Source organism: Malaclemys terrapin, chromosome 6 (assembly GCF_027887155.1).
Source record: "Malaclemys terrapin pileata isolate rMalTer1 chromosome 6, rMalTer1.hap1, whole genome shotgun sequence".
Lineage (NCBI taxonomy): Eukaryota > Metazoa > Chordata > Testudines > Emydidae > Malaclemys > Malaclemys terrapin.
In genome coordinates, this window is record NC_071510.1 from 92,804,686 (window position 1) to 92,825,357 (window position 20,672).

The 20,672-nt window shown below is 42.7% G+C and overlaps 1 protein-coding gene across 5 annotated transcripts in view; it reads right to left on the reverse strand.

Annotated features, from left to right (window-relative positions):
* ERBIN (erbb2 interacting protein) overlaps positions 1-20,672 on the reverse strand; it is a 243,832-nt gene that overhangs the window by 171,182 nt on the left and 51,978 nt on the right. The gene's annotated exons all lie outside the window — the stretch shown is intronic.

Genomic DNA, 20,672 nt, shown 5'->3' on the forward strand with positions numbered 1-20,672 from the left:
TCTTTACTGGACCAACTTCTGTTGGGGAGACAAGCTTTCATGCTGCACAATGACCTGAAGAAGAGCTCTGTGTAGCATGAAAGCTTGTTTCTCTCCCCAACAGAAGTTGGTCCAATAAACGATATTACCTAACCCACTTTGTATTTAGAGTTGCTGCCCGTTTTTGGCTTCTGTGTTCAGGTGCCATTTGGGATTGCCAGGTGCCCAATTTTCAACTAGAAAGGTCAACCCCAAATGGCACCTGAATCAAAAGTCTGGTTACCATCGGGCAGGGGGAGGTGCTGGGTCATTAACTTGCCCCAGCCCCTGCTCAGCCAGGGCTGCCTCCTGCCTGCAGGCTAGCTCTTTGAGACGATCTAATGAGTAATGGGAGGAGGGATGGAGGGAGAAAGGAACGAGCAATGGTGGTGGGGCTTTTGGGAGAAGGGGCGGGCCAATGGACCGGGCCTCACAGGAGGAGGCAGGACAGGAGGTGAGGCATCAGGGGGTTTGGTTACCAGTAATTAAAAGATGCCAACCCTATTCTCTCTAGGAATAATGTGGTAGTCAACATTTTTACTGATATTTGACATGTAAACCCCAGACTAGGTTTGTCCCCTTTCTTTCACCTCCCCAATATAACAATTTTATGTTCATTCTATTAGTGCCTTTGACATTTTTAAAATTTTAAAAGCAAACATCTACCAAGATGTACATTTTATGGAGGATGTCCATTAAAAAAAAACATGTCAGTCACAAACAGTTCTCAGAACTGGAGAGAATTATATTCCATGCACAGAAAGGATCCCTGAAAATTACTCCTGCTAAAAAAAAAAAAAAAAAAAAAAAAAAAATACTAAACTTCAATAAAAAAAAAATGCACTGCAAAAATATAATCTTACCATAATAATCTAACTTGTTTCCATAATTATGAATTAGTTTCTAGTAAAAAATTAGAGTTACTTTGATGGTTTAAAACAGGGGTCGGCAACCTATGGCACATGTGCCAAAGACGGCACGCGAGCTGATTTTTAATGGCAGCGTGCCATTAAAAATCCTGCCCGACCCAGCCTGCTCTTCTCCGCCGCTCTCTCTGGTGGGGGCAGAAGCAAGCTTGCTCCTGCTGGCTGCTGCTGTACAGCAGGCTACAGCAGCCAAACTTCCCCCTCCCCCGCCTCTTCCCCCAGCATGCTGCGTGGAGCCCCGCCTCCTCTCCCTCCTTGCCGCCGATGGCCCTTGTGAGGGAGGGGAGAAGAGCAGCCCCAGCGCCCTCGCTGCTCAGACCAGTAAGGAGACAGGGTAGGAGTGGGGCCGCGGGGAAGGGGGTAGGAGCGGGGTGTATCCCTCCAGCCCCCTGCCTTGAGCCGCTCAGGGAAGGAGGCTGGGAACACCCCCCTGATCCCAGCCCACCCCCCCCAGCCCTCTGCCCTGACCCCTGCACCCCCTTTGCACCCCAGCTCCCTGAATCCCCCCCACGACCCTATCCCTGATACCTGCACCCTCCACATACCCAGTCCCACAACATCCCATGCCCTGACTCTTGCACCCCCCACAGCCCCACCACCCACCCTGAGCACCAGGTTGGCAGCGGGTTGAGTGGGGCCGGCGGCTGGGAACCCAGCTGGCAAGGGGCCAGCAGCCAGAACCCCAGACCGGCAGCGGGCTGAGCAGGGCCAGCAGCCGGGACCCTGGCTGGCAGGAGCCAGCGGATGGAACCCCAGACCAGCAGTGGGCTGAGCCGCTCGGCCTACTGCTGGTCTGGGGTGCCAGCCCCGCTCAGCCCGTCGCCAGTCCGGGGTCCCAGCCCCTGGCCCCGCTCAGCCCGCAGCTGGTCTGGGGTTCTGGCTGCCAGCTCCTTGCCAGCTGGGTTCCCAGCCGCCGGCCCCGCTCAGCCTGCTGCCGGCCTAGGTGAACGGAACCCCAGGCTGGCAGCGGGCTGAGCAGGCTGGCGGCTTAAGATCAGAATTTTAATTTAATTTTAAATGAAGCTTCTTAAACATTTTGAAAACCTTGTTTACTTTACATACAACAGTAGTTTAGTTTTATTATATATAGACTTATAGAAAGAGACCTTCTAAAAAACGTTAAAATGTATTACCAGCACGCAAAACCTTAAATTAAAGTGAATAAATGAAGACTCGGCACACCACTCTGAAAGGTTGCCGTCCCCTGGCATAAAACAATGTCTTTCCAGACACAAAGCATTTTCTTTAAAATTTAAGCTAACAGCTAGTACCTGACTACAAACTGACTTTTACAATATCAGATGTAATTATATTTGTTTATTGACACCTATGTTACATAATTCTTAAAAAATGGTTTAACAAATTGTGATCTAAATACAGCTTTCTTTAATACTTTTGACTTGTATAGCATCTTAGGATCTCAAAGCATTTTTAAAAGAGATATATAATATCTTTACTACATATAGTGAAACTACTGTACAAAGAGGTTCAGTGACATTCTCGTGATCACACAGCAATCAGTGATAGAGTAAGCCATAGTACAAGAGTTTCCTAAAGTCCTGTCTCAGTGCTAACAATGCTGCCTCCCAATATTTTGTTCCTGATATGCAAAACAACTCAATGCAGTCTTGAAGAAGTCACTTTTAGTCTCTCACCATTTTGAGCTTTTCATCTAGTTAAAATTATTGATTTTTCCTCTATGTATAAGGGAGCAGAATTCAATATGGGGATCTTGATTACCTCTTTGTGTACTAAAGCATCATCAATGACATCACCAGGAACATACACTGCCCAACTCTAGGAATAACCCTGTTAAATATTACCGCAGGGGGAATAACTGATTTAATATGTCATACCAATAAAATGGATAGTTATGATTTTAAAGAATGCTACTAAATGTTACAAAATAAGATGTAGAATGTGTAGGTCAGTCTACCCAAATAAAATGACAGCATTACTTCAAAATCTGCGCACAAAAATCCTTACCTTTATGATTTACACTGGGTCCTAAAGATATATGGTACTTCAGATCTCTTCCACCAAAAATAATCTGATCTTTGAGAGCAAAACTATAAGTATGCATGAATATTCACAGCAGGTGAGGGAATGACAACTGTTTAGAAAAAATCTAATTTTGGTAGTATTATTAATTTGTTTTGTAGTTCTGCTATGATGGGGGAAGGAATATTTTTCTTAGTGTATATCCATAGTATTCAAAAAAACAAGCTGTGAATTTATATTTTCATTTGCTAATGTATGTAGTGTTTGACTATGTTTTACTTTTTCCAAGTTATCTACAAACCACTAATACTATTTTACAGCTTTTATAACTGCATGTTAGGTAATTAAAGCTGTTCTTCTAGCAATTAACTTGATATCATTACACCCTTACAGACCTATAGATCAAGCTGTTTAATAAACCTAAAAATGCTTCTGTATATACATCATTGTATGAAAAAAATATATACAAGAATTACCAAAACATAGCTTTTTCCTTTCAGTTTGCCAAATCACCATATCTGCATGAACATATTTCTGACATAGTGGCAAACTTTTCTTCAAAAGCATATACAGTATAATTAATACTAAGATTATATCATGGAAGTCACAGAATCCGTAACTCTAGAGACCTCCATGACATTTTTTGCTTCAGCCCCAAGCCCCCAGAGCTCCAAGTCACCCCAGATAGTGGATGCTGGACCACCATCTTCTCCCCCTCCCCCCATTTTGTAATGGTTATTTTTAAAAGTCAGGGACAGGTCACATGCTTCCCGTGACTTTTTGTTTATTGCGCTTGACTTGCCCGTGACTTTTACTAAAAATAACTGACAAAATCTTAACTTTAAATATGATATAGATAGATACACACACACACCATTTTTTCTCATTTCATATAAAGAGACATGCCCTAAACAAGGTCTAGGTTTAGAGATTAGCATGTGATCTGCAATAATGGACGAAGCTATGAAAAGAGTTCTCTGAATTAACATGTCCACTGCATTTAGTAAAGCTGTAAAATGCACTGAAGTGCTCCTGGGCATAAACATGATTCTACAGAACACTGAGTGGGAAGGAAGACCACAGGGAACCAAGCATTAAGGTCAAGATCCACAAAGGGACTTAGATGTTGCAACACTCACTGCCATGGCACCTAACTTTTAGGTGCCTTGAAGAGTCACAGGAACAACACTGCAATCCACAGAGCCTGAGTTAGGCACCTAGGCTCCCCTTAAATTAATTGAGATAGACGGGAGTCTTAGAATGCCATCCACAAAAATCCAGCATGCTAGGCAGCTCCCCACCTAAACCAGCCAGTAGAAGATGCCGATGAACAGAGTATGTGCTAAGCCTGCCCTTTACACAGACAGGCACCGAAATCTGGGCTACAGGGAGGCACCTCTCTCCTTATCAATCCACAAACAGAAACCATCTGTCTGGAGTGTTTGTATTTTATGGAAGTGACATTCCATACTTGATTAATCCTTCTTGGACAAAATGGTACTGTATAAAAGTGCACATAAGCACTAAGGTGCCGTTGCCTCTTAGACCAGCCAACTAGAGACCAAGCTGAGAGTGAAAGAATGGAAAGTAAAAGGCATGGCAGTTCATACTATTTATATATACTACAGTTACAGGATTTAATTTATATATATTACAGCTACAGGATTTTACTCACATGTAGATATTAATACTAACATAAGAACAGCCATACTGGGTCAGGCCAAAGGTCCATCTAGCCCAGTATCTTATCTTCCAACAGTGGCCAATGCCAGGTGCTCCAGAGGGAATGAACAGAACAGGTAATCCATCCAGTCACCCATTCCCAGCTTCTGGCAAAGAGAGGCTAGGGACATCATCCCTGCCCATCCTGGCTAAGCACCATTGGTGGACCTATCCTCCATGAATTTATCTAGTTCTTTTTTGACCCCTGTTATAGTCTTTGCCTTCACAACATCCTCTCGCAAGGAGTTCCACAGGTTGACTGTGCATTGTGTGAAAAAATATTTCCTTTTGTTTGTTTTAAACCTGCTACGTAGTCCTTCCATGAGTGCAGCGGACTGGACTAGATCTCTCGAGGTCCCTTCCATTCCTATGATTCTTTGATATACAGAGATGAAGCAGACAGTTACTAAATACTTTCCATTAAGCTTAAATAAAAAATTATTCGTATCTCACATCTCCTTTTTCTGCAACAGATCTTTGGTATCTGGAATCCCCTCAGCTTACAAAAGTGCTTTTTCTTTGTTCCATGAAATTCTATTTAGATTTGGCTGAGAAAGAGAGTATTAATTATTACCATTGTCTTCTCTCAATTATGTTCTCCAGAAAAATCCAGCAGCAAGCCTAAATCTTTCAACATTCCAAAGCTGAGCTCACACCACCGTGGCTCAAACCATTACCAAAGCAATAGCACCTGTGCCACTACCACACAATGCATCAGGATGGATTAAAAAAAAAGATTTAAATACATATATCTTTTTAAAAATAAACCTATTTAAAATTAAATTTGAAATTATGACAACTTATGTTAAAGCCAAAACTTACTAAAATCTATTTAAAATCAATTAAATACAAATATTATATTTAAGCAGTACATGTTTGCTACCAAAGTTTTAAAGAAAGTCAAACCACTGAACTGCTGAAATGTCACTAGCTAAGCACCTGGAACCAGAATTCACTACAGTGTTACACCAGCTTTTGACAGCCGTAGCCTCTTCTGCATGTGCAGAGAAAATATTTCTTCATTTCACTTTATTCAACTAGTTCAGCTCAATGACCAATTCATTCGAAGTTGAGAAAACAGTTGGGAAAAAAAAAGCAGAAACGCTGGTTTTTCCTTTTCAAATCTATAAATAAAAATGAGATGCGCAACAAAAAAAAGGGTACTACTGGCTCTAAAATCTTGAAGGACATGGTGACCAGAAAATCAGTTCAATTCATTAACTACAGATAGTATTTCCTTTGTTTAATAAATCAGTTTTATGTGCATTTTCTTCTTATGCAACCAGCACATTTAAGGTAGTTTTATTTAATAAAACCAATTTTTAATTAAATTCCAGTTTTTATCCATGTGGCTTGACACAAATCATGAGTAAAAAAATTTATCACTTAATAAATAATAAAAAATGTAAAAATTAAGAATCTGAAAAATGTATATTAAGCTTTATAATTACTTAAATAAATTTGTATTAATATAGTATAGCCTCCTGGGTAGCAGAAAGTAGTACCAAATTATATCAACCATTGAGAATCAACCTCTCTTTAGGAACAAATAAAAAGTATAAAACAAGATTAAAACTGATGACTTAAATCAATGTTTCCTGCTTTGTGATTTAAATCATGATTAAAAACAGTGATTTAAATTAATCTACCCTGTACTACACAGAAAATGCCAGGAAACTGCTGAAAATATCTGTAGCAAAGGAGACAGAAGAGAGCCTGGCTCTCCAAACCCAGGGACCTACCATGTGGCCCCCAATGACCCATTTACACACACACACACACCCCTGGGCACTCCATGTGAGGAAGGAGCTCCCGTAACTCCCAGATGGGCAGTAAGATGGGCCAGGCTTCTCAAAACTACCTTCTGGGACCCAGCACATGGCAGCAGCAAATCCCCACTCTGGGTTCAACACACACAGCAGAAGACCCACCCCAGTTTCAGGGACAGGGAATCAAGCCAAGCTTACCCCGATACAACCTTCCATAGGTGCTGACTCCATGGGTTGGAGAACCCATGGAAAAAAAAAAAATAGTGGGTGTTCTGCACCCACCAGCCATAACTGATTGAAGGTGCCACCAAACAGCTGATTGGAGGCTGGAAAAGGAGCTTGGGGGAGGGCGGAGAGCAGTAAGTGGGCAGAAGCCTCAGGGAGGGGGCAGAGCAGGGGCAGGAAGAGGCTGAGCGAGGGTAGGGTCTCGGGGCGAAGCAGCAGTGGAGCACCCTCGGAGAAAAGAAAGTCTCAGCATCTAATGCATCCTGCCTTCCCCTGAATGCAGCCTTTTGCTGTCAGCTAGTGATGTTGTTAGTCCTGTAGCTCAAGCAGTAGCAGTCTGTGCTGCAGTGCTGAAGGCTCAGGGTTCAAATGCTAATGATGATTCATTCATGGATGGGGTAGATTGCTATACATATACATAATACAACATTTTTAGACTTTTTGTTTAAAATAAACGACTTTAGAAGTTGCATTTAAAAGGTTACATTAAGAGATTATTTTGGTTGCAATAAATAAATAAATAAAATAAAAACAAAAACATTCTGTCACAGCCAGGTTGTGGTCAGACAGACCTAGTAGCTGGAGCCAGAATCTGCAATCACAAGACAAGAATCAAGAGTTGGCTGAGTCGGGAGATTGGGAGGTCAGAAGTGAGACAAACTGGAGATCAGAACTATTAGGAACCAGAATCAGGCTGGGTCAGGATACCAGAGGATCAGCGACAGGAGACAACCAAAGATCTAGAACCACAAGTCAGGTGCCAGATCAAGCCAGTGAAGCAGGCAGTCCAGACCAGGGTAGACCAGTTATTCAGGACAATTTCCTGTTCCAGAGCCTCACATTGAGGCCGGACTTGACGAGTCTCAGATAAGCTATTGCCAGCAGGCTGCCACATGGAAGATTGTTGGGTAGCTATTCCCATGCAACTTGTAGACCTGGGTTTGAAACCCATGGGTCATGACATGTGAAAGTTCATAAAACTGGCTTTTTGCAACCTCAACATTCTTTTAATGTAGGTGTGACAAGATGGCCGATCCTGCACTGTTCTTGGTGGGGGGGAGGGGCTAAGACGCCACCCCTTTCCCCTGGTCTTGGGCACCGAGGGCCCCATTAGTGGCCCAGGAAGATGGTAGAGGAGGGAAGTGCGGGAGGGGTCTGAGTTTGCTCCTCACTCTGAGCCCCAGCCCCTCTCAACCCCTGCGGGTTTCTTACCTTCTTCCCCCTGGGGTGGGGTTACCTTCGGTCCTTAGACACTGGGGGAGGGAGTCTCCCTGCCCTGCTGGGGCAGGGTCTCCCTTACTTTGGTTCTCTGGTCTTTCAAATCTCACAACACACCTCCAAGCTCCAGTCCTCTCTCCTTCCTCCTCCTCCCTGACTGCCTGGAGCAGGGGGTTTTATTAGGTTCCTGACAGGAATTGACTACAGGTGCTCCAATTAACCTGGAGCAACCCTTCCCTAGTCTGCAGGGAACCACGCCTTAATTATATACTTTCCCTCTACCACTGCTCCCTGGCCCTCCTGTATCACAGGATATGGGTTTCTGGTGAGGTGGAGGGGGCAGATATGTCAACAGACTAGCAAATCTACTTTTCTACACCAGACTTGTCCCCAATTCCCTAACTGTGCAGTCCTGGATTTCAGTTGGTCTGACATTTCCTTGTGGATGTCCTGTTGACAATCTGAAGTGTAGGTCTATTCTGAAAAATGACCCCATCTAACTCTAAACTATTTCTCATATGTATTCAAAGTCATATCTGCTTAGGTTAGTAAAAAAAAAAAAAAAATTATACAATTTTGATTTAAAAAAAAAACACTGAACCAAACAGAACTAAAAGTGAGCTGCATTCTATGCCCTGTGAGTCAACATGATTGTTTACTAAGTACCAAAGTGACATTTGTGCAAACTCATTGATGGGAACAGGGAATTTGATAGATGGGGAAAAAAATCAACAGGGCCTAATTTGGCTTGCAGACCCTTCATTACTGGTGATGATGCACGTGACAGAAAAAAATCCCACTTGATTCAGACTCCAAGTTTGAGTTTACAGAGCTGACAATTCTTTCCACTTTACAACTGCTCTTGCATAGACTAGCAATTAAAAAGTTCTCCCCAGGCAGCACAGAGAGAGGAGCAGCAACAATGTAGCAACTTGCAATATATCTACCTAACTTCAGAAGCCCAAGTTGCTATCATAAACGGTTAACTGTAGGTGTACTTCTGAGGATGTGGGGGGAGCATAGATTGATTTAAATTACCAAGGTGAAAGCCTCAATTTAAATCATCGATTTTAGTCAACTTCTCCATCTGTACTTCCGTTATTTTTCTAAAGAAAGGAGCATTCTCATGAGTTGATTTAACCATTAAAACAAGTTGATTTGCAACTAAATAGAACCTTTTCACTAGATTTTGTACTTATTTTTGCTGCCAAGGACGGTATATTATAACTATTTACATTTATTTAAGCAATTATTCACCTCAATATTTTCAGATTCTTATTTATTGTACACTTTTAGTATGTTAGAAAATGGTGAATGATATAGGGCTTATTTACTAGATAATTAGCTATTTGCTCATGATTTGTGTTAAGGTGTATTAGAATAGTAATTGGAATTTAAATAAGCATACAAAAGAGCTTATTTTTATTCAAATGTTTTGAGATTATAAATATAGGCCTTAATATATTGTGTATTAAATTCAGATTTCATCTTAAACAGATTTTTAAAAAGAAAAAACTTATAATTTAAATAACCCGATTCTTTGAATTTGGTTAAATTAAGTAAAAAAAAAATCCGATTTAAATAAAAAATTAAAAAAAAAAAAAAAAAAAAAACCACACTTTAATTCCCCCTTCCCCAGTACACGGATTCTTATCCACACTAGTGGAGGGAGAGGAAGGCAAATGGAACTTCGGAAGGAAAAGGCTAAGAGAAAATGGAAGTAATCGAGGAAAAAATATTTTTTTAAAATTTGAAATAGAGGTTTAAAAACCATAAATAAGTCAATTATAAAAATAAACGGAATGTGGGCCACATTTTCTCTCTCTCTTTCTCACACACACAACCCACCCCTGAATCAAGTTATGGATGAACTAATGTGAAATCTTATTTTATCACCATGACCCTCTTCCTCCCTCTCAGGTGTTGTGATACACCCATTTTTGCTTCTCATCTTAAATTAGGCCATGTCTGCACTAGAGACCTTTCAGCAGCGCAGCTGTACCAATGCAGCTACACCACTGTAAGATCTCTCATGTAGCCACTCTATGCCAACGGGACAGCTGCTCCCACTGACATAACAGTTATCCACACCAGTGCGCCTGTTGGTGTAACTTATGTTGCTCAGGTGGTGGGGCGGGGGGGAAGGGTTCATACCCCTGGGTGACAAATTATACAGACAAAAAGTGCTGTCCACACCAGCGCTATGTCAGTGGGAGAAGCTCTCTGTTGGCATAGCTACCACTGCTCCTTGGGAATGATTAAATTATGCCAATGGGAGAGCTCTCTCCTGGTGACAAAGAGCTGCAGCTGCACCACTGTACGCATAGACAAGCCCTCAGCACAGAGATGTGTCTTACTTGTGTTTGTAGACTTCCTATGAAAATAAAGCACCAAATCTGCTAGGGACTTTGTGATGTGTAACAAGCTAGCAGTGTTCCATAATACACCCATCCTGTTAGCAAGGAATGAGTTGGCTAGAAGAGTGAGAAGTAGGTGGTGATTCACTGGGATAGGTGGATCCCTAGCTATCGCCTATGAGGGAGGGGGAAAGGGAGGACTTGGAGAGCAAGATGGTGAACCGAGGATGTGGAACATATTCATGCAGGGAGGAGAAGGCTTTGGCCAGGACAGTTTCCTGTATAATTGTTTGAAAACTGTTTTGTGAGAGACTTCATTAAACCTAGACCCAGAAAGGGTGAATTTATTTGAAACTAAGGGCTTGTCTACACTGGCAATTTACAGAGCTGCAACTTTCTTTCGCTGCCACGCCCCTCATTGAGGTGGGATTTTTAGAGCACTAGGAGAGCTCTCTCTCAGTACTCTGCCACGACCACACAAGGCACGTTAAAGCGCTGCCGCGGCAGCACTTTAGCATTGCCAGTGTAGACTAGCCCTAACTCTGTACTCATTAAACAAGACTGAGGAATGAGAATTGTTTGGAGTAGGCTTGGAAAGAAGTAGAGTAACTCCCCACTTAATGTCCTCTCACTTAACATTGTTTTGATCTTACGTCCCTGCTCAATTACAGAACATGGGCCATTTAAAGTTGTGCAATGCTTTGCTATAACATCATTTGGCTACCTGCTTTGTCCACAGCTGGCAGCCCCACTATCAGCTCCCTTATGGCCCCCCCACAGCTCCTCTCACCCGCAGACCAGTGCCTTTCCCCTCCCCCCCGCCCCTCCTGCCCACAGCAATCAGCTGGCTTGCAGTGTTCAGGAGGGAAGGGGGAGGAGCAAGGACTCGGCGCGCAGACTCCTCCTCCCTCCCCTGCCTCCCGAAGGCCGCAAACCAGCTGATTACCGCAGGCAGGAGGCAGGGGAGAGCCTGCGTGTTGAGTCCTCGCTCCTCCCCTCTCCCTCCTGAACGCTGCAAGCAAGCTGATTGACATGGGCAGGAGGTGGGGGAGGGAGGAGGAGGAGCGAGGACGCAGCATGCGGAGTAAAGGGGAAGGGGGGGGGGAAGAAGAGGCAGGTTAAGGGTGGGGGCTTGGGGGAAGGGGTGGAGTGGGCGGGCGGAGGGTTGAGCCCCCCACCCCTGGTGCTTGCAGAGTAGGGGAAGCTACCGCTGCGCAACGTGCTTCTCCTTGCCTACAGCACCTTCAGCCTCCTTGCCTGCCTCATTGTCTGCAGTGCCAGTGGGCTGTGCTTGTGTGGGTTAAGGCAGGGGGACCTCCCAACTATAGTACTGTACGGCAAAAAAAACATTTCCCTGGAACCTAACATCTCCCCCCCCCCCCCATTTACATTCATTCTTATGGGGAAATTGGATTAGCTTAACATTGTTTCACTTAAAGTCGCTTTTTTCAGGAACATAACTACAACGTTAAGTGAGGAGCTACTGTACCTACTTACAAAAATGTTACCATAACAATAATTCTTCAACTTTATTTTTTTAAAAGTGAATATCATAAAAGCTCTAGTCTTTATATATTTGTCTAAACAGTTAAAGATACAAAATACAATAATTTGATTTCTAATGCAAGAATTTTACTGTTGGACCTTTACAATGGGTCCTGAAAGCCAACTTGCAACTGGAAGTCCACCAAAGTTGGGTAACAGTCCTGTTTGAAGAGAACTACATTAACATGAACTAGGAACCTTTTAGTTCACACCCACAGCATCCACATGGGGGAGTTACAGCACAGCACTTTGATGCACACAGCTATTCACACCCCTGTTGTCCAAAATGCAGGGTACTGTACACCTAGACTCTTTCCTTCCTGCTCTTTCAAATGTTTGTCATGTTGCCATCCACACAGTACAGAGAAGCAGGAGGAGAAAGCTCCTGCAGACAACGGGAGAGAGAGTATGAAAGGACCAGAGTAGGGCGAATGTGATAAGCAGAGAGGGACTGTGGTAGTGTGGGGGCAGAGGGCATGGTAGTTGGCAAGGGAAGAAAGAGGTCGAGAAGGGTCTGAAATAACAGAGCACACTCCCCCGCAGAACATGGAAATGAAACTCAGGACTCACCCTGCTGCCAGCAAATATCCATGAAATCCATTAGCAAAGTATGTCTGATCCCCTTTTAGTGTCTGGCCCATATAGAGGATAACAGCCTACAAAACTCCATTCATTCAAATAGTGGACATCTGTACTGTAGGTCTAGTTTCCAGACCTGCCAATGACTCATGTGGGTGTTAATATCTTGCACATGGTGGAATTGTGTGTGCCAGTTAGCTTTTTTTTTTTAAATCTAGGTATTTTCGTATATAAAAAACTACATTAAAAACATTAAGGTTGCAAAGTCCAACATGCAAAAATTTGCAAATGTAAATCAATCCTCTTGTGTGATGCAATATGGTATTTTTCCCCTTACAGGATTCCTGAATCATTCAGTGCACAAAATAGGTAAGTGCCCATGGAATTAATCAGGGATGTACAGTATCACCTCAGGCAAGGTATTCCCAGGAGATAAAGGAAAGTGTTATCACTGTATAAGGCACTGGTGAGACCTCATCTGGAATACCATTTGCAATTCTGGTCTCCTATGTTTAAGGAAGATTAATTCAAACTGGAACAAGTGCAGAGAAGGACTGCTAGATTGATTAGAGGATGGAGAACCTACTTAAAGAGAGGAGACTTAAGGAGCTTGTCTTGTTTAACCTAACAAAACAAAGGTTATGGCACAACAACAAATGGATAAACTGACCATCAACAAGTTTAGGCTTGAAATTAGACAAAACGTTTCTAACCAGCAGAGGAGTGAAGTTCTGGAACTCCCTTTCAAGTGGAGTAGTGGGGGCAAAAAAAAACTTAACTTGTTTCAAGACTGAGCTTCATAAGTTTATGGAGGTGACAGTATAGTGAGGTTGCCTACAATGGCATATGGCCCACTTGTGACTGCTATTAGCAAATATCTCCAACGGCTGGATATGGGACACCAGATGAGGAGGGCTAAATTACTACAAAGAATTATTTCCCAGCTGTCTGGCTGATGGGTCTCACCTTCATGCTAAGGGTCTAAATGATTGCCATATTTGGGCTCAGGAAGGAATTTTCTCCAGGTCAGATAGGCAGAGACCCTGGGGAGTTTTCACCTTCCTCTTGCTGACTGAACTAGAGCAGTGGTCACCAACCAGGCGATCGCAATTGACTGGTCAATCCTAGAGAATCTCTCAGTCAATCACGATCTCTGGTGATGCAGTGTGGCTGCCGCTAAGGCAGACTCCTTGCCTACCCTGGCCCCATGCCACTCCCAGAAGCGGCCAGCACAGCCCCAGAAGCCTCCCTTCGTGTGCTGCTCCTGTCTGCAAGCACCGACCTCGCAGCTCCCATTGGCTGGGAGAGCTGCAGGGGGAGTGCTTGCAGAGAGGGGCAGCGCATGTGCCCCTCCGCCCCACCCCCAGGAGTACATTGGCCCCTTCTGGGAGCAGTGTGGGGCCAGGGTAGGGAGGGAGCCTGCCTTAGCCTCACTGTGCTTGCCGCCAACCGGGAGCCGCCGGAGATAAGCACTGCCTGGCAGGAAGCCACACCCCAACCCTCCTCTGGCTCCCTCCTGGAGCCAGAACCCAACGCCCCCTTCTGCTCCCTAACCCCCTGCCTCAGCCCTGGCCCCCTCCCAGAACCAACACCCTGTAGCCCCTCCGGCACCCCAATACTCTGCCCCAGCCTGGAGCCCCGTCCTGCACCCAAACTCCCTCCTAGAGCTTGTACCCCTCACCCCCCTCCTGCACCCCAACCCCAGGCTCAGCCCAGAGCCCCTCCCACACTGCAAACCCCTCCGCCCCAACCCAGAGCCCGCACTTCCTCCCAAACCCCAAACCCCTACCCCAGCCCAGTGAAAGTGAGTAAGGGTGGGGGAGAGCGAGCGATGGAGAGAGAGGGGGGGATGGAGTTAGTGGGGTTGGGCTTTGGCGAACAGGCAGGCCCAATCCTGGGTTGCCCTTAGATTCAAACGTGATCTTGGGCATTAAAACGTTGGAGACCACTGAACTAGAGTAAATGGTGAATTGTCTGTAACCTGGAGTCTTTAAATCAAGATTTGAGGACTTCAGTAACGCAACCAGTGGTTATGGGCCTTTTACAGGAGTGGATGGAGGAGGTTCTGTGGCCTGCAATGTGCAGGCGGTCAGACTAGATGATCACTATGGTCCCTTCTGGGCTTAAAGTCTATGAATTAATGAGACTTGGCTGCAGGACCCCAGCCATATTTGTTGCGAAATTGGAAAATGTGAAATGAAAGAGGCAAAGGACTGCAGCAAAAGAGGATGGTCTCATAATTAAGGCAATAGAAAGCCACCCTTAATAACTAGATTCTCTGTCTGCTACAGTTCCTACTGGAGACTGGGCAAGTCACTTAAGCCAAAATTTTCACAGGTGGCCAAATAGGTGCTGACTTGAAACATCTGAGGACTTATTTGCAAGAATGCTGAACACACACATCTCCAACTGCAGCTGATTGGAGCTGTGCTGTGAACATACAAAATGCTACAAAAACATTAAGTACAGTACTCTGAAATATCACACCCCAGGCATTTCAAGTTGGGGACCTGAAGTTGCTGGATAAGGCTCAAATTATGGAAAGTAATCACTCTTTGCCTCAGTCCCTTATCTGTCTTGTATGCTTGTTCTTCAATATATAATTGAATGTGTCATTCTATTATAGTTCCATTCTTTAAAAAGTTGCTTAATGTTCCAGGAGTTTGGCCTTACAGGGACAAGATCCCATGCTTTTCGACTCCAAATGTGAACAGGTTCTTAAAACTTCTAAGGATCCTCCCAAAAGGAAGATATCACTGAGACACACTGTCAAGTGTCGAGGCATTTTAAAAACAAGGCAATTAAAAACAGGCAGGTTTCAGGAAGTACAATTTCCTGTTTGCATGTCATAATGGTAGTGACAGATACGAGGTTCTTATCTTTCTGCAACAGCTACTTGATTTTACTTGTCCATATACATCACTCCAAAGAATATTTTTCATTCTATTGTGTTTCAAACAAATAGAGATGTTCAATCTGCTATTGAGGTATGATCTGTTTCTATGTGACATCATCACATTACACTTGAGAAGACTAATACTGCCATTTAATCTCATGGCTTCAGCCAATTTATAAACACTAAACCTTGGCTCAGTTTCAAAACTCCTTACTACCTGCCATATAAGTAATGATAAAATGTGTGGATTATCTTTTTTATCATATAATTTAGAACTACTCTACTATGATGCAAGGCTTTACATTTTCTACAAAAGGCAATTCTAAATAAATGATTTGTTATATGATTGAACTAGAACTTTTGTATTGTCTCTTTGGATTTTTTTATAATACAACAGAATCCAGTCATTATTCCTCTTCTGACCCGTAAAAGCTATCCAGGGCCACAAGTAATGTGTGCTGAAGTGCAAACAATTTATTACAGCAATAAAGATTTTTATATTCTGGAGCTATTGTATATTTGCAAGGTAATTGTTATTTCTTCAAGTTAACATCTTACTCAAAGAAAGAGAATTTTAAGAATATTTTAATTTCCTTGAGATTTACTAAAAATTATTTTAATACCTCTAATCAGAAAAAAAACTAACTGTGCAGGTACAGTTTGAAACCATCTTTACTGGGCAAAATAATACATGTGATTTAAAACAAGCTGTCTTTGTGTCTACTTAAACAAGAGGATTACTGAGAGAGCACAAGGTGTTTAGAGAGGCAGTGACAATAAATACTCCTAAGGATACTTTCCTTGGAGATGCACCCCCTCAATAAAAGTAAAACACCTTCAGGGATATGAGGTTTTAGAAGGAATTCATTCAGGCTAACATAACCCTGGAACAATACATGGAAGTTGCTGAAACACTAGTACTACCAGAGTCATCTAGAAGTTTCTCCCTGTTGTGGAGTCTCTCTCTTGGTCTGAAGGGTGTTTTGACAGAATTTTGCTTTCAGTGGAAATAACTGGCCTCCACCTACAAGGACAGGACTGCCAACTCACACTCCAGTGCATCTTGGAGAATATTTAAGCACATCATCCCAAATACTTGGCTTTCACAGGAGTTACTCATTTGTGCCTCATGACATCCTATCCTCTAGTGATGCATCCAGATCAGTGTATGCCTCTAACATGGTACCCAAAGAGAGATTTTCCTAGTAGCTTCTCTGCCTTCTTTTAATTACCTTCTCTTGTTTTGTAGACCCATCTGGTGGGGACGGCATGGAGAACTAGGCCTATTATAACTCTTTTGAGAAGGATCTTATGTTCTGAGGCATATCTTAACCAAATTCTATTTCTCCTAGTCCTTTTGAGAGGAGGGGGAACAACATCTCCCATCTTTTTGAATATATTATACTGAAAGAACTGACTTCAGTACAGTGTACAGCTGAAAATATCAGAGGCTTGTCAGAACCTTCCACCAAGTACAGTATGTTCCAGTAACAACCCAGGTGTCAAAAACTATGGTAAATCCCATGGTTTAATATTCAGCCTTAAACATCCCTCAGCAAATGCTGAGAGGGAATTGGACTTTCACATATTCTGTCTGTGCACAAAGAAGAAATCCATCTTTTTGACATTCTTGAAGATTTTCTCTTGTATTTTTAAATGCCATATTTTAACATTTTTTTCTACACTGGATCTAGAAATTTAGCAGGGTGCCAAATTCCAAGTTTAACATCAGACAAATTATGGCTTCTTTCCCAGAAAGCAATGAATTTTTAAAATTTTACACTAAAGCATCTGAAGAATGCTCAATAAATTCAACAACAGACTACGCTTTGTGAAATAACCAATACACAGTTATAACAAACAGGCACTTCTATAGCAGTTTCTAACCAAGTACTTCAAAGCTCTTTATAAACATTGCTTAGGCCTCACAAGACCCCTATGATGTAGTACATTATACAATCCTGTTTTACAAAGGAAGAATCTGAGGAGACATGCTTGCAGCCACACAAGTCTGTGGCAGAGCCAGGAATAAATTCCAGCTCTCACCTAGTCCTGTCCATTAGCCACTAGGTAATAATGCAGCTCTGCTTGGGAGAGAAAAGCATCATTCACCGACTAAAGTTTTCCACACAAGCAAGTTTTCCACACAAGCCAGCTGGAGTCCTTCCATTAAACCTCAGTGAGCTTTGGAATAGGTTCTTACTCACTGTCCCTTTTAAGATGAAATGGACAAAGGACTGGACTAATCTTCATATAGAACAAACTAGTATAATGGAGGTTATTAGTTAAACTAATAGAAATTATAGAAAGAATATTGTACTTGAAATAAAACCTATTTTCTGATGGCCTGAAGTTATCACTTTCTTCTCCATGCAGAAATTCATACTCATTGTATGAGGCTCTGGGAAAAGTATTCTATTCCTTACAGACATTAAGGAACCTGAGCCAACATAACAAACAGGAAATGGACCACCTCAGAATTAACATTTTGCATTGCTTCTTAAACTTCCAGCTTGATTATGTTATGTGGTACTCTAATGTATGTGCTTACCAATAACCCAATTAAAGTTACCAGTTCATTATATCAGAAACAGCACAAAGAAGAGATGCAAGTTAGTATTATGGAAAAAAAGAAAGTAAGCACCACAATAGCAAAAAATGAAAGAAAGCTTTGTGACTCAAAAAGCCAGCAACTGAATCTGATTCTTTGCTTTTCAAAATCCTTGTCTACAATATGCATTGCAGTATTTGCTCCAGAACTCAGACACAGCAGCAAGAGAGCACGTTTAAAAAAAAAAAACAACCCCAAAAAACACTTGTTAATCTCCTCTCCTCTCCCAGTACACAGAAGCTACAACCTAAGGCTGGTCTAGACTGGGGGCAGGGGAAGAATTCATCTGAGTTACACGTAGCTGAAGTCGATGTACTTAAATCTACTCACCGCGGTGAGTTGACTGCTGACGCTCCCCTGTCGACTCCGCCTGCACCTCTTGGCCTGATGGAGTACAGGAGTCGACGGGAGAGCACTCAGGCGTCAATTTATCGCGTCTAGACTAGACGCGATAAATCGACCCCTGCTGGATTGATCACTGCCCGCCGATCCAGTGGATAGTATAGACATACCCTAAGTTATTCTCATCTCTCTTTTCCATTATTACTACTTTTGTCTCTGTCTCCTAAATTTACTGCCATGCTACTACAGAGTCCAACACAATGTCCAATCAACATTTCCTGTACTACCTTTTCTTTATTATAGCCATTGAACAAGCAACAGTCTTGCTGGCTATTTGCATTTAATAGCATGTTATTTCATTTCTAAAATGGCATTTCACCCACAAAATGCTTAATAAAACAGTGTTTTTGCTAGTGAATTACTAATGTCAAATTCAAGTGAAATCCCTGATGAGAGAGTCAGGAGTTCCTAGGGTGCATCCTATCATCAGCAAAACTGGTGTTCATTAACTTCTGGCATCAGGAGAAGCAGGGGAGGGGATGTTTGCGTTTAATGGGTTTAATTGGCTTTCTATGGTGAAATTACCTAAGAAGGCTGAGACCACCATGTATATTCCAAAAAGATCCAATTAACCTGCAGTCTCAAAGAATTATGCAACAGGCTCCAATTAAACACATAATTTAATATGTATGTATATACATTTGTATTGCCCATATATAGATTGTATACATTTTTATATATAATCACACAGTTCTGGTTATTCCCCCTCCCTTCAGTCGTTGGACTGATGTGAACCTGTCTATTCATCTTTTATTACCCTCAGAGCTTGGAAGCAGACAGGAAGCCAGATGTATCAGCTTTTGCTGTTATAAACAACAACAACAAACGTGCCAACCTCTTCACAGGCTACCCTAAAGAAGAATTACTGGACAAATGCACCACGAAACTAATGATACATTCGTATTTTTATCCTATGAACAGACGACAAACTCCCTCACAGGATTTCCACAACTTCACCATCCATTCATTCAACTCTCTCTAGAATTCTCCCACGTTAGCAACAACTTCCCCAACACCACAGTCAGCTTCAGCTATATACAAGAAACCCACGCATCATCACGCCTATCTTCACAGACCCAATCACCATGCCAAACCAACCAAGAAATCTCTTATCTAAAGCCAAGCACGGAGATTCCACAGAATATGCTAAGGAGAAAGTCTAGGATACACACCTTAACGCACTTAAAATCACCTTGGTCAAACAAGGACACTCCACCAGAGAAGTAGATTGCATCATGGAACGGGCCACCCAAATACCCCAAGTGAACCTACTTCATTACAGAAACTGCCAACTGTCACCTACCACCCCATACAGAAACCCATATGGGGTATTAAACAATTACAACCCATACTAATAGTGATCACATCCTGAAAGAAATCTTTCCTGAACCCCTCTTCTGACTTTCAACCAACCCCCCCCAACCTTACCCAACTCATCATCAGAAGCAAGGTCCCCCCCCAACTCAGGAACACCAACTCAAAGAGGCACCAGACCCTGCTAGAACAGATGCAAAATCTGTAGACATATCTCCATCAATATGATGATCAACACTGCCCACATACACCTTTCAATAAATATGGGTCCCACATATGCCTACCACAACATGTGGTGTACCTCATCCAGTGCACTAAATGCCCCAATAATAACTATGTGGGTGAAATGAGAATCATTATGCTCTCAAATGAACACTCATAAAAACGATAAAAGACGAAAAAATACCATATCACCTGTGGATGTACACTTTTCATAAAGCGATCACTCCATATCTGACCTTTCAGTCTTCATACTCAAACCTGAACAACACCTTCAAAAAAGACTATCCAGGGAGCTTAAATTCATTACTCTGCTGGACACTAAAAATCATGAACTGAACAGAGACACTGGATTTATGGCTTTTTACAACATTTGTAACCCACTAACCCCCTCTTTTTGTCCTATGACTGCAGAGGTGTGAACAGGCCGCTCTACCTTGAATGGTCCCCTAAAATAAGTGCTAACTACTTGTACTAAACACACTGTTCCACCCTGCATTTTGCTGGGATGCTGCAAGTACCTTTCCCAGACCTGAAGAAGAGCTCTGTGACTCCAGAGCGTGTCTCTCTCACCAACAGAAGTTGGTCCAATAACAAAGATCACCTCATCCACCTTATCTCTGCAATACCTGTATTCAGAAAATACAACTTTAAAACAACCGAAATGTAAAGCAGCATATTCACAGCATTTTTAAGTGTGCAGTTACAAAAGATAAAATGTCATATGCATTAATATTAAAAAACAGCAGTGGTCATCTCTACCACTCTTCACCAGACTGCAAAAAACACTTCTCAAACAGTTCTTCCATAGGTGGTGGGTATAATAGGTCAGGGGAGGCTCAGCCTCCCCGGCGCTGCTGCTGCTGCCGG